Source organism: Miniopterus schreibersii, assembly GCF_964146895.1.
Source record: "Miniopterus schreibersii genome assembly, chromosome: 14".
Lineage (NCBI taxonomy): Eukaryota > Metazoa > Chordata > Mammalia > Chiroptera > Miniopteridae > Miniopterus > Miniopterus schreibersii.
Genome location: NC_138114.1, coordinates 31432248 through 31451287, shown reverse-complemented (window position 1 = coordinate 31451287; position 19040 = coordinate 31432248). Strand labels below are relative to the sequence as shown.

General features: G+C 43.5%; 1 protein-coding gene across 13 annotated transcripts in view; it reads left to right on the top strand.

The window, feature by feature from the left end:
- The window catches only part of SGMS1 (sphingomyelin synthase 1), a 225450-nt gene that overhangs the window by 8677 nt on the left and 197733 nt on the right, over positions 1-19040 (top strand). The window lies entirely within an intron of this gene.

Below are 19040 nucleotides of genomic sequence, written 5' to 3'. Positions count from 1 at the left end.
TTGGCAAAAATTACCAGAGTGGGTGCTGTTGCTGGAGAGACATGATTTTGAAGAGTCGTGAAACACAGGGTAGCCCAGCAGGGCATTCCCATGACCTTGGATGTTTATCAGCCTAAGCTGGTGGTTCTCAAATTTCAGCAGGTATCACAATCACCTGGAGGCCTGTGAAAAACACCTTCTGCTGGGCGCACCCCCACCAGAGGTTCTGAGGCAAGTAGCTTGGGGTGGCACCTGGTAGCTGATTCCTCTAACATGTTCCCTGCTGCTGCTGCTGCTGCTGCTGGCCTAGAGACCACTCTGAGAACTGTCATGAGCAATACTCAGTGAGGAGCCAGCTGCTTCTACGTCTAGTTACAATCAGGTGAGATGGTTTCAGATTCAGAAATTTAAAATACTTTCCACCTCATGAAATAAGAACTGAACTCACATGGTCCTGTTTATTTAGGCCAGCAGAGAAATGTCTGAGCCAGTGCAGAGTAGAAATTTGCTTTCCATCCCTACCAGTGTTTCTGACACTGCCAAGGTGGATAGTAATGCAGGGTGGAGAGAAAATTTGGAAATGCAAGTCAAAGCTCATTGGAAGCATAAAGGGCCAGCTCATGAATCTCATCTTAGGAAATGCCCTGATTTGTTTTTATTTTGTTATTTTTCACCCTCCCCACTCACTGCCATAGGCACAGAAAAGCTTTGTGTCCACCAACTTAGCTTTTGGGAAAATTTAGGCACAGAGAAAATGTATGAAGATATGTAGTCTGACAGTGAAGAGGTGGGAGATAATCTTACTTGACTGGGTTAATTGTAGTAGAAAACTGTCTGCAGGAAGGCACTTAGGAGAAAAGGAAAGGGAAGGGAAGGAAAGGAAAGGAAAGGAAAGGGCTGTGTACCCATCTCCAGCTGCTGTGAGGTAAAGTAGCCCCTATGTCCAAGCTTAGCACAGCGCCTACACACAGGAAGCCCTCAAGAAGTGTGAATTGCTGTTATTATAACACAAGTTTTCTGTTTTGCAATTGAGGCTGCATTTCCCTCCTGAACAATGCTACACATAAAACTTGAATGAGAACATTTTAGAATTGAAAGGTTTTGGAGGAAATGCAGTCCCAGGTTTTGGAGGAAATCGGGTCTTTGAATTCAGTCAGAGGAGAACATACAGATAAGTTGCCTTTGGGAAGAAACTTTGGTGTCTCCTGTGCCCCTGGCAGTCAGGGAGAGCTCCTTTGCTTGGTGAGAGGATGTGTCTGGGCAGAGGGGATGGGGGTGCTAAGGAAAAACTGGGGAGGCCAGAGAGGCCTGTTCACATATGCAGATGTTCTCAAGTCTGGTCTTTTTATAGCTTGGAGTTTACAGCAGTATAAACATGTGCTAAGGGCCCGCTATGGGCTAGACGCCCTGTTAAGCCTTGAGACCCAGAGATGAGTGAGATAGGGTATGGGTCCTTGAGGGCTTGGGGGGGGGGGCAAGGGAGGGGAGGAGCACCAGACATGTCCACAAATAAAGGCCATCACCACAGAGTGAGTTCAGTGTGGTAGCAAGCCTCCTGGGGGTAGGGATGGGCTGGACGCTGGACAGAGAAGGTCACCTGCTCCAGGTCCCCTATGTAACGGCATACGTGAGAAGGTAAATGATACCTTAGGTTACTATAGCTGGAACTGGTATTTTTTGTTTTTGTTTTGTTTTGGGGGTTTCCACTTTTAGTGAGGTAACTCCCACAGCAGAGAGGAGTCTAGAAGATGTGTGCTGTAAGTGGTCAGCCAGCAAAGGGGAATTGGGAACTGGGACTGCATTTCAAAACCACGTAGGAAGCTGTAGGGAGTACTTGACAGTTTTCTTTGTCTCTAAAAAATGAGGCTAAATTTTGGCTACATCCTAGGAATGTAAAACCTGGAAATTAATAACTTTATATCTTTAAGGTAAATCAGCTTTTTAAAGAAAGATTTTATTAAAAACAAAGTTTTATTTTATTACCCCTCAATTTCTGGTAAAGTGCTAAATTCTGCTTTCAAATTTGTTTTCAGTGGTTTGCTTTTCTCGTTTTCTTTGTCTTCTCTTTTCCTCCCTTTCCCCTTTTCTACCCCCTTTCCCTTTCCCCTTTCCTTCCTTAATACCCTTATAAACAACATGCAAGCGAAGGCACACGTGCCAAGCCGTGACCTTGGCAGACTTGGTCTGTTTCCTTATCTGTAAATGGAGAGTTTGGATTAGCTGACCCCTATCCATCTAGTCCCCAGACTCCATGAGTTCTGTGATTGTGGGACACCTGACAAGAGTGTCTACTGAACTCCAGTCATCAGCCGTTTATCATTCTGTTAATAAAAAAGTATCATATTTTGAAATTTCCTTCCCCAGTCCTATTTAGTTGGGTGTACAAACCACTTCATAGAATGAGCCATGAGTGGTTGATTCTTTGCTGTTTGTATTTTCCACGTGGTGACTGATACTCCTCCTGGCAGGCTGGTTCTGCTAATAGTGTAAAATGTGGGATAGTCTTTTAAAAGTTTAAAAGACATACTATGTGAATCCACAAAGGATGTTGTAACTAATGTTATATAAGGACAGATTATAAGGGATGTGATGATTAATTTCAGGTTATGGGGTGGTGTGGGGGCTCTACAGCTAAGCCAGGTGGGTGGCTGATGCTTAAGTTAGGAATGGAGCTCCCGAGTCACAGGTTTAGTGAAGGGTTAGGAGAGGAGATAGAGGTCCTGAGGGCAGGGTGGTGAACAGACCTCAAGAACACTATCCCCTAAGGAGGTGGGAAGGGTTGGCTGAAGGGGATGCCCCCCTCCTGGTGCTAGCAGAGGCTGGAGAAGTCAGGAAGGGGAGAGAAATAGCAGCTGATGGGATGCTGGAAATATTTTGCTCTCCTGAGAAACACAGGCTGACAGTTTGGGCAGATGTCTGAGCAGGGGATGGGGGTTCGGATGTTCCTGAGGCCCAAAGAGAAAAGGAGTTTATTTCTCCTGAGAAAGTGAGGAGGGGAGGGGAAAATGTGTGAGGACAGGCAGGGCCGTGGCTGGTGAAGGTGCTCAGACGGGTGGAGAGGGGAGGAGAGCTGGAGCTTCAGTGCCTGGCATGCTGGAGGAAAAGCCAGGGGACCGAAAGGGTGTCGGGAAAGAAACACCCTGCGTGGGGGAATCCATGGCCTTCAGCCCAAGCCAGGCTGCCCTGGTAACCTGAGATTAAGAGGGAGCAAGTGGGGACAGGTGTGAGTGTCTTCCTGGGGCATTGGCTCTTTCTCATGTGAAATGGGAATAATAAATACGCAATCACAGTGTTGTCGAGTGAAAGCCCTTGGCATGTGCCTGCGTTGTGCAGGGCCGCATCCTGCAGTTGTTGAGGTGACCTTGGGAAGTGGCAGCAGAAGGTGACCCAGCGGCTCTGTCTGAGCAGGAGGGAGTGCTGGTTTCCTTTCTGCCCCTTCTGGGGCGTGCTGCCCATTCATTGGACTAGACGCACCATGAGTGAAACATGGAGTTAATGCACTGGTACTGTCCATTTGTACCTAACTTTGTGGCCATGTGTTGTTGAGATTTTCACCATGCAGACTGTAGTCCCTTCTCTTGTGTTTCTGCCTGATCCCAGAGCCTGTCCCTGTCCCCCCTGGCTGTTAGTTCACTGTCCTTACCATCAGATCCCAAGTGCATGGAATGTCTCCTGTCTGCCGTTGCTCTTATGGGAGTCTTTTCACAACGGCCTCAGTCTCTTCCTGAACCTTCCAAACCACTGGAACCAGTAGCATTGCCTTGGACGAGGCTAAGAATACAGTATAAGTGTGAACCAAGCAAAGGCTTCCCCTGCATGGAGTGTTCTTGGTAATGAGACAGACGCAATAATCAAGTCACTGAATATGGAGCATGCCAGGTGGTCAGGAGGCACAGCCTCACCCGTGCCTCCTAAGGGCTCTGCCACCCATTCACAAGGTAAGTAATTTGACGTTTGCTTTACTGCTGCTGTTCAAGTAGTGATACCTGAGTTACTCTGAAAGGCTCTACAGAGTTACCAGCAGTTGTGCTGGGCAGCATTCCAAGTTTCCATAGGGCCCTGAACATGGCCTGCTTTTCCCCTCCCTTTGATTTTAGAAACAGAGACAGCATGGTGAGAACACTTAGGAATTTCTCAAGCCTCCTTCTGGCCATTTGTTTGAAGGCATTATCAGTGGCCCATGGGTTCCTTTTGGGGTCCTTGGATGGGTTTCACAAAGCCACTGAAATAAAATTTATCATTTTAGGTGTGTGCATTTTTCTGGGGAGAGTGTTTAAAACTTCCATTAAATTCACTTGGAAGATCTCTGAAAGGTTCATTTTTATGAAAGTGAATAAAAGTTAAAATTGTGCCATTGAGGGTCTTTATTGCTGCATTTCCCACTTTTAGAGGAACTGATGAGAAGTGACTACCTAAAGTCAGGAGGCAGACACACACACAGAGCCTCACAGCAGTTATAGGAGACTTGACATTTCTGTGACTTATGGGTGGGACAGGCTCAGCCATTCCTCTGAGGAACTGAGAGAAGCCGAATGGTTTAGCTGGCGTCACGGAAGACCAACGAGCTTAGTGGGAGAAGGGAGTGTGTATGGGGGTGCCGCTACAGTGTGGTTTTGTTCTGAACGAAGCAAGAAAAGGACGTTGAGCTCTGGGAGGAGAGCAGAAGACCACTTGAGCAGATGCTGCTTCTCCGATTTCTGGGTCTGATGGCACCAAAAATAGGTCTAGAGAGAACAGGTTAGGACTTTGGTTGTGGATGTCAAAGGCATCTGTTTTAGGAGATTCTTCTGCTTGAGAAGTCTGCAGTAGTTTACCTAAATAATAAAGTTAGTATCAGTTGTCCTTCATGATAAGGGTATGGAGGGCAGCTTTTAAGAGGCGTGGTGTAGATGCTTACACACTACTTGATCCAGCAGTTCTCCTGGGAGTTTTAAGAAATAATTCAGATGGTTATTCATCCCAGAGCTGTTTTATCACAGTGAAAAGTTGGAAACCTAAATCCAGCAATAGGGGATTAATTAAATTATGTATGCTGCACAATGGAATACTAGGCAACACTTAAAAATAATATCTAGAAAATGCTCACATAAAACATTCTTCTAAAAACATTGTTATGTGCAAAATGATATGTACTTTTTTGTGTGTGTGTTTTTAAAAATATATCTTTATTGACTTCAGAGAGAGGAAGGGAGAGGGAGAGAGAGAGAAACATCAATGATGAGAGAGTCATTGATCGGCTGCCTCTTGCATGCCCCCAAATGGGGATTGAGGCCAGAACCCGAGCATGTGCCCTGACCGGGACTTGAACCTCGATCTTCTGGATCCTAGGTCGATGCTCAACCACTGAGCCACGCCCGGCTGGGTGATATGTACTGCTTTTTAAAAATTTATTGATTTTAGAGAGAGAGGGAGGAAGAGAGAGAAAGAAAGAAAAATAGAGAAACATTGACTTGCTGTTCCACTTATTGATGCATTCATTTGTTGATTCTTGTATGTGTTCTGACTGGGAATCGAATCCACAACCTTAGCATATTGGGACAAAGCTCTAACCAACTGAGCTACCCAGTCAGGGCTGTACTGCTTTTGTAAAAAAAAAAAATAAACTATTCAGGATATACTGGTTGGGTGCCTACTATGAGCCAGGTGCCCTGCTGGTAACTGGTGACATAGTGATGAGCTAAGCAGATATAGTTCCTGCCCTTAACAAGCTTATAGTCTACAAGGGAAGTAGCTAAGCCATATCGACTTTCTCATAAAAAGTTTTATAAGTACTTATAGGAGGACTACAAAGAGAATGACTCCTTAACAGGTAGTTGGACCTTCTGTGAAGTCTGATGAGGTTTCCCTGTATCCCTGTTGTGGCTACATCCCTGATCTGAAATCACGGATGTTCTAGAAAGCCTGAAGTAAGTCATTAAGATGTCTAATGAAAATGCCCTACTGTTGAACAGTCTTCCTTTCTTCCCAGCACAGTGCAAGACTCTGGTGGAAAGGGGTGGTGGTGGTAGCACAGTTGTTTTAGGAGTGGGGGATAGTCCTGCTGACTTTCCAGCTTCTTTGCTTTGCCAAGCCTTATCACAAGCTCACCTGGAATTGCCTCTTGTTGTTCACTGTCACCTCTCTTGGGCCCCATGTTGTTCTGAGTCTTGGGCCTCTGACTTACTTTGTCTGTGGTGTGTGCAGCCATGTGGAGTGGTGCTTTAATCTTAGATGTCATCTGGTTTAAATTCCTTCCTGGAGCCCAGCAAGGCCTGGATTGGAATCTGGGTGTTCTTATTTTCTATGGGCATCTTTTCCACTAGGCACAGCTGTGGCTTCTCCTGGTCACCATAGGCATAGCTCTTCCAGGCAGATATACTTTAAAACCGTAGGCATTTCAAATTGGTGACCCCACAAAGCTGGAATAAAGGTTAATTCTTTCAAAGGCAAAGGGGCTTTCTTGAGGAAGAAGAAATTAACGACTGTCTTTGGTAGTGTGGCCATAGTAATGAGATAAAGCAGAAATGCCGTTGGCACCATTTGGCAAGTTTGTGAAAGTGTGCTCTTTGATAAATGGGTGTGCTTCTGCTGTGTGCTCTCAGGCCGTGTCAGGCTCTCAGGGTCTAAAGAGGAAGGAGTTGTGGGGCTCTGCTCTCGAGAGCTCCACTCCAGAGAGGACAGCTGAGAGATGGCCTAATGACAAGGCAGTGTGATTAAAAGCTGTCTGTACTAGTGAAGGGGACTCAAGGAATTTTGGCTGAAATGTTCGCAGAGGCATTCACTGGGGAGAGCAGGTTTGAGCTGGACATTGATGAGGGATAGAATGGCCAGGGACACCACTGACGTCAGAGTCTGTGAATGGCGATCCTTGGAGTCTGGCAGTGTACAGCCTGTGCTGACTGTTCAGTGTACAGCCTGTGCTGGCTCTGCATTTGCCTTTTAACCTGTTTAGTTTTTTTTTTTAGAAAAACTTCTTTTTCTTTCCTCCCCTCCACACCTCCTTCCCCTCTTATCCTTTCCCCTCCATTTCTCCCCTACCCATCTTTCTCTATTTAGAAAATATACAAGTAAAAAGAATACCATTCATAGTCTTATCACCCATAGATAACCACTATTATTTTGATATATACCTCTCCGATCTTTTTCTATAAATATAGGATGTGTACCAATAAACATTTTGATCGAATGCTGAAAGATGGAATGTTAAAAGGAGTAGAATTGCCAAAGCTAAATCTCACTGTTCTAGAATTGATTTCTGGGATACAAGTATAAATCTGAAAATGTACAAAAATTGGTACAGTGTTATTAACATAGTCAGAGCTTGGCATGTGGCACAGGAACTTAATTTCTTAGCACATACGATCAGTCCGGTGAACATTTGTGATGCTGGATAGATACTGACTTTCAGCTGAGGTGGAGGAGGGAGGGACAAGGCTCCTATTTATTTATTTTGGTTTTTGAATTATTATTTTTGCTAGCTGTCAATATAAACCACTGTAAGTGGTAGTTTGTCTCCAGCTTATTAAACTTTTGTCAAATAACTGGCTTTCCTGGAACTTACGATTTCCTTGGTGATGATGATGCCGTTTTCTTAGTTACCCCTCACCCCAGCTTTGTGCAGTGCTTCAAGGTTGTTTCCTGTGTATGGTTTCCCCCCGGTGTTTTTGCATGCGGTTGCTGCTGCTCAGAACCAGTTGAGAGAAAAATGAGCCTTGGCTCTGGAAGTGTGGCCGTGGAGCAGTGTAATGAGCTTTCAAGATAACAAAGCTGTTTTCCAGATCTCCATCTGCATCTTGGCTTTCACTGCCTGCTCACCACTTTCAGCATGTACCTTGGAGAGGAATGACAGGACAGTCTTTACAGATGTGATATGTGAGAAATGTCTGCTCTCCTAAGGAACCTTCATTTCTTACTATCGACTAATTTCCCCAAGTAACTTAACCATGGTTGTTATCACGCTCTTTGATATTGTTAATAAGCGTGCTCTGTCCATGCTGTTATCTGCAAAGTACAGGGTTAGAATTTTCTTTTATTCAAGCCACTTTTTCAAATATCTAATAACTAGCCATCCCATCCCATCTTTGAATATCTCATATTAAGTACATGACAAAATCCCTTGGGTGTCACAGAGGGGTGCCACCTGTGGGGGTCCTGTGGGGAGATTTTTGTTCTGAGATATATCCAGAATGCTCACCAATTTTTGGAACTGAATCTTCAGCTGTTGCCAGTAAATATTTGAACAGTGTGCCTTGTTCCTATTGCTGACGTTGCCATGCTGATGTGGTGCAATCATTGATCATGCACCAGGTCAGGGACTCCAGAAACAATGTTTCAAGATGGCACTCTGTTCTTTGGCTTTCAGATTGAAACCATTGGAGTTTGGCCAAGTTTGGAAACTGAAGACAGTTTTGATGAATCCTTAAATATACATAGAAATATATATTTTATTTGTATAGGTTTAAGATATAATATTTCTAAGATATGACTGAGAATGTTTTTAACCTAATCTGCTTTTAAAAAGTACAAGCATTTTTTATTTATTTTAATTAGTAAAATACACGTAACATAAAATTGATCATTTTAACCAATTTTAAGAGTACAATTCAGTGGCCTTAAATATATTGACATTGTTGTGACCACCATCCATCTTCAGAATTATTTCATCACCTCAAGCTGAAACTTTGTACCTGTTAAATAATAACTTTCCATCCCCCTTTCCTTCAGTCCTGGCAGCCAACTCTTCTATTTTCTTTGTCTGTAAATTTGACAATTCTAGGCCTCATATAAGTGGAATCATACAGTATTTGTCCTTTTGTGTCTGGCTTATTTCACTCAGCATAATGTTTTCCAGGTTTGTCTATCCTGTTGCAAAAAAGGATTTTATGCTATTCCATTGCATGAATATACCACATTTTACTCATTTAGTCATTGGTGGACACTTGGGTTTCTTCTACCTTTTGACTGTTGTGAATAATACTGCTATAAATCTGTTCAAGTCAAACATCTTTAAATAGGCTTTCAAAAAAACAACAAACCATATCTTTTCTTGTGGTCAATTTTATTAGAGGGCTGCCATATCCAAGTTTAGTCAAGGAAATGCCTGCCTCACTCACATGAAAACATCCAAGCACTTCCATCAGTGTTCAGCTGAAAGCATTAGTATTTGCCTGAGGTCAAGAGAGCAGTTTCACAGCACTTCAGAGCAGTCTCACCAGTGAACTTGGCAGCAACCTTGAGTGAGGCCTGTGAGGGTTCTTGGAAAACAGCCTGGTGTTTTCGTATCTTTTGCTCTGATAGCCCTTGCCTGTCAGTACCTCAAAAGGGAAAAACTGACCATAGTGTTGGTTCCTCAACTCAGTCTTAGCTGGTAAAATTCTCATCAGAATTCGTTCTAGATATGCAGGTCACTAACCTGGCACTGCATCAGCTTTCTAGGCAAACAACTTCCAGTTTACAGTGGAAATCTGGTTTAAGTTACGCGTTTGGTGGGTGAGTGGAAGTGTGATTTCAAAGGTGTAGAATCCGCTGCCTTGTGGCCCTCAGGTAAGCCATAGTTGTGGTTGTCGGAGGTGGTGCTGAGAGCTTGGCAGAGATGCGGCGTCCCGCCTGTGTGCCACTGATGGGCCAGCGATACTTAGTGCTCTGTGTCTTTGCTGCTGCTGGGTGTGTTGGGGGAAAGCAGGGCCCGCTCTGGAGGAGGTTTTGATCATAAGGGGAACATAAGCAATCGTCTCCAGGCTGTTTATACTCAGTATCTTCTACTGAGCCCCTTTAATCTGCATCTGCCCTGACTGCCCCATTGAGAGTGCTCATTCGCATTACTCCTGATCCTCGGGCACTGAATGCTGCTGCTTCCCCCTCCTCTGCTGTCCTGGGATCCCCCCTCTTTCATTTCCTTTCCCTCGCCGAGTCTTCCAGGCTCTCTCCACTTCTGGTCCTTCTGTCTTCCCAGTGGCTTCTTCTCGGACTCCTTCCCTGGCACCTCTGCCTGATTTGTACATGTAAATGTGTAAGGCTCAGCCCTCAGCCTGTGCAGAGCAGCCGGGCATGTGCAGGCTCAGGCCAGGGGACAGTCCCCTTTCTTAGAGGTAAGGTGGTGGGGGATGGGGTCCAGCAAGCGGGTAGAGTTGTGCAGGCTCAGGCCAGGGGACAGTCCCCTTTCTTAGAGGTAAGGTGGTGGGGGATGGGGTCCAGCAAGCGGGTAGAGTGCTGTGATTATATTGTTTGGTTTTGACTCAAAAAATTCCTCCTGTCCGGGAGGTCTGGTCAGAGCGGTTTCAGCCCCTTAAATGTAGACTGTGAGGGGGAAGTGATGGAGAAAGTGCAGGACCTTCTGTGCACTGAGACCTCTATTTTAGGAGGAAACTCTAGGGTGAGAAATACTGATGCATAGGTTAAATCCGACCTTTCTCATTTTCTCATCTGTATTTTATTTCCAGAAGAGTTACTGTGACTCCTGTTGGAATAAACAATGGCATGTCTTTCAAGTGTTATGCTATTCTTAATTTGTGAAAATTCAGTAAATAATAAAATCGCAACCTGCTCACACACGCTCGTTTGTCCCATTCCTCTGTCTGCATGTAGAGGACAAATTTTGTGGGCTCCTTACAGTAACACATGTTTAAAGATAACTAGTATTTGAAATTGACTTTAAGAACTTATTTCTCACAGAGGTTTTGCCAATTGCATCTTTAAGGTCCCTTCAAAAGTTATGGCTGTTCAATTTAAAATAATTACACAGTGTTTCTTTTATAACTGTAAAGGATTGTACAGTTTAGTTTTCTTTACCGCTCAATTTTCTTTATTGCCTTGAGCTAACATTTGGAGGTGCTGTTTCTGATACTGTATATCTCAAGACTGATTTCTGTTTTTCTTTTTTCTTAATTTACTGAACTGCCTGCCAGAGATTTTCTTTATCAGATTCACTCATTTGTGGAGCCCAGAAGTTTATAAAGAATGAGCGGGAATGTCAGATATTGGTAGGCGTACCTCATGGCGTAACGAAAACACAACCAAGGCTTTTGACTCCCGGCAGAGTTGGTTTGGGTGCCCTGCTCTGCCAGTCGTCGGGAATGGGATGTTGATCAGATTACTTGAGTTGTTTGAATCTTCATTTCCTCATCTATAAAATGGGGTAATAATGCTCATCTTACAGATTTGTCATGGGATTGTGTCTGTTGGTCCCCACCACACTGTAGATGTGGAGTACACGGTAGTGGTCATTGCTAGGGCTTCCTCTCCTAAGGTCAAACTGTATTAGAAAGTGGTTATGTTTTCCTGTTGTTTTCTTTTATCACTGACCATTACAGAGGACATGGACATGAGAGGTGGATGAGGAAAGGCTAGACTGACCAAGGATCTCATTTTATTGTTCGCTTGAACTGACGTTGTCTGAATTAGTGCATTTCCATCTTTTCCCCTGATTGCTCTTCAGCTAGCTGTAGAACATGATGTTAAAAACATAATCAAAAGGGGACATCTCTAATACTTTCAACAATAAAGATAAATTTTAAAAAACCACAATACATTGAAATAAGATTTTCTCTCTAGAACCTTTGCAAATGAATCAGTTTGACTAGCGAGTTCTTTCCCCAGGGACTAGAGTCATTACATTTATTTACTCTCATTTCATTATGAAAATATTTTAAACAGAGAAAAATATAGAAAATAATATAGTGAATATATATACCCAGCCCCCAATATTATCATATATTTTGTGTGTTTGATGTGCGTGTGTGTGTATTTTAACATCCCATCTCCACTGGACTCGGTAAGTTCAGGGGCCTTGCTCTCTGGTCCACTGCTCTCTCAAGCCTAGGACTGTGCTTGCCTTCTCCAGCACTTCCCTCCCTTCTTCCCAGAGCTAACACTGTCACAGGAAGGAAGTCATTGAGGTGGGGCAGGTATCATACCAAGTACAGCCAGCCAGTGAGCTAATAAGAACTGCCCTTGAGGAACTTTTCATGCCATGATATAAGGTAGGACAAATGAATTCAGAAATAGCTCCTATAGAAACCAGAATATTCCCCCAGCATTTGCAGAGCCAGAGTGGCTGGTTATCAGAAGTAGCTGTTGGAATGACCTTTAAGGAGCAGAGACGGGGCAGGGCTTTGTAGGGTACTAGGACAGTTGAGCCAGAGCTCAGCAGTGGGAATCATGTTTCTAGGGATTGAAACTGGGAAGGATAGGGTGACTGGGACTCTATTCTCAGAAGGGAGTCACAAAAGAATAAAGTGGCCAGAGAACAAGACTTCTGGGCCCTTATTACATATTACTAATAGTACTGGGCCCTTAAGGGAGCAGCGTAGCATACTTGGTGAAAAGCTGACCACCCTGGATTTAGGTTTAGTTCCCTCTTTTTCTGGCTGCATTGGTCTGGGGTAAGCCACCTACCCTCCTTCATGTGAGGGCCGTTCTCGCTTTGACTACTAAGAAGTTAAGAGCATGGAAGTGAGTTCTTGCCTAGACATTCCATTCTGTTTTAAGAGGTCCTCTTGCCTGTGGGAATTCAGAATAGCCAGCTAAATGATGAGAAATGTGATCTTTTAGTTGGTCACAAATACAGAGCCACCTGCTGTACATGAAGTCAGGTACCAAGTGACACAGTACAAAGCGAATTCATCTTGCCCACCAAATCTGCGCTTCCAGTATCTCATAAAAGACCATCCTCTTCTCAGTCAAGACAGAAAAAAACAGTGACTCATCCATACCTCCTTTTCCTCTACTGCTTCTTTTGTTTTTTTAAAATGTCATTCTTCTTAGTGCCTGGCATTGCATCTGACACATAGGAGGCTCTCAGAAAAGATTAGAATATAAATGGATAAGAAACTTTTTTACCATCCTGAAACCGGGAGGACAGACACATTTTTTTCTCACCACCTTTCTGTCTGTATCCATTCTAGCATCTGCTCAACAGCTCAGCTATGGTCAAAGAGAAGCATATGGTTGACTTGAAAGAGGCAATTGGGATGTGATTGTCCACCCCCCCCCCATACATAATAGCAGTGATGACATCTTGTATTTGTCTTTTTATTTGTATTCTCCTTAAGTGCCTCTACAGACATGATCTCATCCGGCACGGGCACTGGTAGCCTGAGTGCTAGATGGGAGCACCTGATTATCTTCATCTTACAGGTGCAGAAAGGAAGATGGGGGTGAAGAAACTTGCCCAGAGTGAGTGAGTGGGAGACCAGGCTTTGAGCTGAAGCCATCTGCTCTTTCTCCACTTTCATAACCAGCAGGACCATCATTTAGGCAGAAAACTTTTCCAACACCACTTCTTCTGTCAATTTTCTTTTTTGGGGTGTGGTGAAGAAGGAAACTTTATTCAGTGCAAGTAGCTCAACAGTGATAGAGCACGGTTGTGGGGCAGCATGGCTGTGGGGCAGTTCTGGGGTGAGGCCTCTCTCTGGCTAGACAGCTCTGCTCAGCTCAGTTCTGCCCTGCCCTGCTTCACGTGCTCGTCTCTGCTGTGGTCTGGCAAGATCTCTTGGGTGTTTCATCTTTGGTGTTTCAGCTCCAGCTCCAGCCAGAGAAATCCAGCCTTCAGTCTTTGATGGAAAGGGAAAGTGTGTGCTATTCCATGTGCCCTTTTCTCTGGTCTGGCAAGACCTCTTGGGTATTATGTCTTTGGTGTTTCAGCTCCAGCCCCACCTGGAGAAATGCAGTCTTCAGTCTTTGGTAGAAAGGGAAAGTGCACTCTGGGAGCTAGAAAGTAGCCAATTTATGTACTTTTAATTTTTTTAATCTTCACCCAAGGATATGTTTTTCATTGATTTTAGAGAGAGAAAAGGATAGCGAGAGAGAAGAGTGAGAGAAAGAGAAACATCCATGTGAGAGAGAAACATCAATCGCTTGCCTCCTGTTTGTACCCTGGCAAGGAATCAAACCCATCACCTTTCAGGGTTACCAGGCACTCCAACCAACTAAGCCACACCTGCCAGGGCAGGAGCGGACTTATATAGACAGAAAATCCTGCCCCTGGTCCCTGATTGGTCCATCATCATGCAGATAAGGACTCCAAATTATGTCAGTTTGATTGGTCCAGTTGGCCAGAAGGACTCACTCCGATTGGTCAGTGAAGGTGCTGATGGGGATATAATTGTGCAGCTCTGATTGGATGGGGAAGCCTCAGTCCTATTGGTTGAAATAGGACTCCAGGAACTCCTTTGTAAGGGCTGGCTCAGATGCAGAAACACAGTGCAGGCGGCAGTTCAGTGCAGGCTTCTCCCTCAAGTGCAGTTTGCATGAGAGGCCCATGTTTAAAAATGCCTTCTAGGATCTTGTTTTAAATTTGAGCCCACTTAGCCACCATGAGTCCTTCTTAGTAGGTATCTTCTTTCTCATGGTCCATGCAGGTATACTTTTTAACTGTTAATTTCCCTAATCTTCCTTCAGTTCTGGTTAAATGCTCAGAGTGGTATGTCTCACTGGGCTCATTTGGCTGAAAGAGTTGAAGCTCATTAGGTGGTGTTCTGGGGCTTGCTCTGGACAGAGGTGAAGGATTTGTTACATTTTAGTTGGTCAGTTTGGGAATACTATTGACTTCAAGCTATTTTCCTGCTTCACAAACTAATAAGGTGACAATAAAATCTTAATCCTTAAGTTGTATTCTTTACAGTCTTACATCCTTTAAAAATGAAATGTTTCTTTTCATTCTAGAATTCTGGAGTCTTTGCGTAAATGGCTCACCGGCACTCAACAGTCATATTCTTAATTTCCAGGAAGTTCTAAATTTTGAAAATTGCAGCCTCTGAAGTAGGCTGTTGCAGGAAAACTACACCTACATGTTTTATTGAATTCTAGGCTTCTGACAGCAAAGATGAAGGCAGAGTGAGATTGAAAATGCAAGGGCAAAACAATTAGGTTACAGTCAAGATATATTCAGACAGCATGAAGTCAAAGACAAGGTTCAAGTGGTATCTCCACCATTTTATTTTATTGCCTATGTGATTTTGGTCAAGTTACTTAAACTCCCAGAGCCTACATTTCTGCAACTATAAAATGAGAATAATACAGGCCTTGCAGAGATGTGGGGACGATTAGAAATAATGCAATAGAGCACTTAACAAATGCTTGGCATCGTGTAGATGCTTAGTAGCTGGTAGCTACTATAATTGTCACCATTGCAGGGTCTTCTGGCTGGTCTTGGGGGGCTGAAGAAGCTGCCCAGAAGAGTGGTTAAGAATATGAATTCTGGAGTAAATCTCCTGGGTTCAAATTCTTGTTCTACCATTTATCAACTGAGTGACTGTGCACAACATACTTGCTTTTTGTGCTTCAGTTTCCTCCATATGTAAAACGGGTATAATAATAGTTCCTACCTCATAGGGATAAATGATTGTAAAGAGATAAAGAACTCTTAAGAGGTTGAGTTGAAATGACCTCATTTTGGTCATCTAGTGCCATTGTATTTTCAGTGACATGATATGAACCTCCTTGAAATTTACAGTAATATTTCTTCTGTCCTTCCTGCTCCAACTGAAATAAATTCTAATTTTTTTGTTTTTAATGCCAACATAATGTTTGATATTGTTTTTACTCAAAGTACAATACATTATCATAAAAATTACTATTGCCACTTAAGAAATTGAAATAACTAAATATAAAAGAACACCTTTTTGTATAGAGAATGCATAAGTATTTTTTGTAGCATTACTACACATAAAATTGGGTATAGTGAATAAAAATTTCATAGGTGAAAATTTAAAAGACATAATCAACTCCCTCTGAGAAGACAGCAATAAGATGAGACCATGGATGTGAGTCCACCCAGAGGAAAACAGTCTGAATTTAATGTCGGTCTAGAAATCCAGTTTGACTTATCCCTGTAGGCAGTCTTGGGTGCTGGCTCCCCCGGTCTGCATCATTATTCTGAAGTCTGTACTGATGTCCTGTGGCTAATCTGTTCCAGCTGTCTGGGTCAGTGCTTTGGAGTACTATTTATTTGCAGTAGTGATGCTGCAAATAGGAAAAGCTTTCCCTTTGTTGATTGAAAGCTTTGCTGGTAATTAGCAAAACAGGCATGCCTCTTATTTGGAGAGAGACTAGAAAGGCAGCTTAAGAGTCAGTTGTACACAGCCACTTTGGAAAACAGTTTGACATTCCTTAGGAGAACTGAATATTGCGATCCCAAGCCCAGCTCTCCTCTCGTAGGTATGTGCCCTACAGAAACTTGCTGGGTCCTCTGGGCAAGGAGCACTAGAATGTAAATGGCAGCATTATTCATATAGCAAAAAACTGAGAACTTCCCAGATGATCCTCAGCAGAATAGAGCAATAAATTGTGCGTATGTTCATACAGTGAGAACTATACAGTGGTAAAAAATCTTCTACAGCCACATGAGTCAATAGGAGTGAATCCCAAACTCTTAAGAGGCAAGTCTTAGAAGAATACATACAGTTTATTTCATTTATATTAGGCTTACAGCCAGGCAAAATGTAACAATGTATTGAGAATAGTATGTTGTAAAATCATAGAGAGGAGCAAAGAAATAATTAGCTCCAAATTCAGGCTTGTGGTTATCTGTGCTGGGAGGCGGGAGAGTGGGGAGTGTGTGTGTGTGGGGGGAGTTAATCAGGAAGGGGCACACAGAGCTCCCAAAAACAAACAAACATACAAACAAACAAACCCAAACCTAAACCCAGCACCGTCAACTGGCTATTAGGTACATGGGATTTATTTTTTTATTCTTTCATTTGAGATGTTGTTATATTAGTCATCAATGTATGTATAACAAGCAGCTTGAAACTCAGATAAACATTTATGATCTCACATAGTTTCTGTGTGAGCCAGGAAGTCAGGAGCAGCTTAGCTGGGTGGTTGTAACTGGGGGTTGAGCATGGCCTTGCAGTCAAGATACTAGCTGAAGCAGCCATCCTATGAAGGCTTCGCTGGGCTTTAGGATCGCTCCTAAAAGGCTTCCTCCCTTGGCTGTTGCAGGAGGTCTCAGTTCCTCAGCATTGTCTTTAGAGCACTTGAGTGTCCTCACGACATGGCAGCCAGCTTTCCTCCCAAGACAGAGTGAGAGGGAAGCTGCTCTTTCACCTAGCCTTTAAGTCACTCCATCGTTTCCTGAGTATCCTATTGGTTATTCACACCAGCTCTATTCATGTGGGAGGGGACCCACACAAGAGCTTGAATATTGGAGGCGATATCATTGGGGGCCACCTTGGGGCTGGCTACCATGGTTATGCACTTTTTAATATATATTTTTCAATAAAAAGTATTTAGAGGCAAACTAAATTGGTAAGTTTATTTTTCTTGAGTAATGATGCAGCCATCCATGTAAATGAAAATTATTGTAAGTGCTGAATGTGTTATCAGTGAGCGTGGGGTTGAAGAAAAGTCAGCACTGTAAACTGGGTAACGGAGTGGCAGGAGCCTGCCTGACAGGAGTGTGCGTGGAGTGGGGAAGCTGGTGGGAAGGGCGATGAAGAGAGGAACTTCAGGAATACTTAAACCAGGATGTGTGGTGTAGCGAGAGGATGATGTGTGCCTTGCCTTCAAGTCTACTTGACCTAGATCTGGCAGAAATCTGGGTTGCTGATTTTGAAGAGAATTCTCCAGACCAAGGACCACTGGCAGCTTTCTGGGCTCACTGTGATATAAAATCCCAACCAACCTCACATGTTCTCCCAAAACCACTTTAATGATAGAGAGACTCCACCCCTTCCTCCCTCCCTCCACATGTAAGGGTGTAGCTGGAAATGAACTAGGCAAGTAAGGACTTCTAGTTAAAAAATCATGCAATCATGATATTCTACAGCATAAGGCATATTTGTTTTAAATTACTGATTCATTTCCTTATTGTCACCAAAACTTTGAGTAAAATTGATGTTTCCAAAGGTACATCATGTTTTCCCTTGGTTTTGTATAGCTCCTGGCATAGCTTCCTGGTGAGTGTTTCTGGGGTGAAAGTGCTGGGCTTCTGAGTACATTGAGTCACAAGTTACCTCTTTTGTGGGTTGCAGTGTCCTTGTGAATAGGTGTTCCAGCCGCTTGGAGGCCGCTTGGAGAGGTTCTCTGGAGTTTTACTCAAGCTGAGGATGGAGGATACAGGACTGAAAGCCAGGTGCAGGAGTCCCTGACTAGCTTTCCTCAGGCTTTTGTATGCCAGCACCTTCACAGGTTCAGGTTCACTGATACCTCTAAACCTCTGTGTGTGCAGAATTTTGGTGACCAACAATGAAAGGCCACTTTAGGCCATCATAGAGGAACACTACATTCTCCCCAATTGCAGGGTTTTTTTTGTTTTTAAAAAAATCCTTACTTGAGCATATTTTTTCCATTGATTTTTAGAGACAGTGGAAGAGAGGGAGGGAGGGAGAGAGAGAGACAGACAGAGAGACACAGAGAGACAAGGATATCAATGTGTAGACACATCGATTGGCTGCCTCTGGCACCCGCCCTGACCAGGGCCTAGGATTGAATCTCTCACCCTTCAGTGAGCGGGCCAGTGCTCTAACTACTGAGCAACACTGGCCAGGACTGTAGTTTCTTTCTTTCTTTCTTTCTTTCTTTCTTTCTTTCTTTCTTTCTTTCTTTCTTTCTTTCTTTCTTTCTTTCTTCTCTCTCTCTTCTCTCTCTCTCTCTCTCTCTCTCTCTCTCTCTCTCTCTCTCTCTCTCTCTCTCTCTCTCTCTCTTTCTTTCTTTCTTCTTTTTTTTTTCTGCTCCCATCTTTATTGGTGGAGCACTGTTTGTGCTGTTATATTATACTGTATTTTGCATTTTACAAAAATGAATGGAACAGCAATTTATTGCCTTTTGTTGTGGTAAAGATAAAAATCACCAAGGGTGCCATGTGATGCTGGTTTTACTTCTATTGGCCAACACTGTGCTTTCTTGAGAAAGAAGGGGGAAAAAAATAAAATAAAATGTCAACAATAGGGTTATTGTGTTTAAAAGGAAACTATAATTGGTAATCATAAATTACAGTACCAGTGACACTGTTAAGAATGATTTTGAATCTGTACTCTCAGGGAGCAGACTGTAGCACCCTCCATCCCACAGTGGCATGTGAATGTGGTGTTTGGCCCTTGCGCTCCGAGGTTGGGTTTTAGGAGAGCATTGTGTTGTGGGGG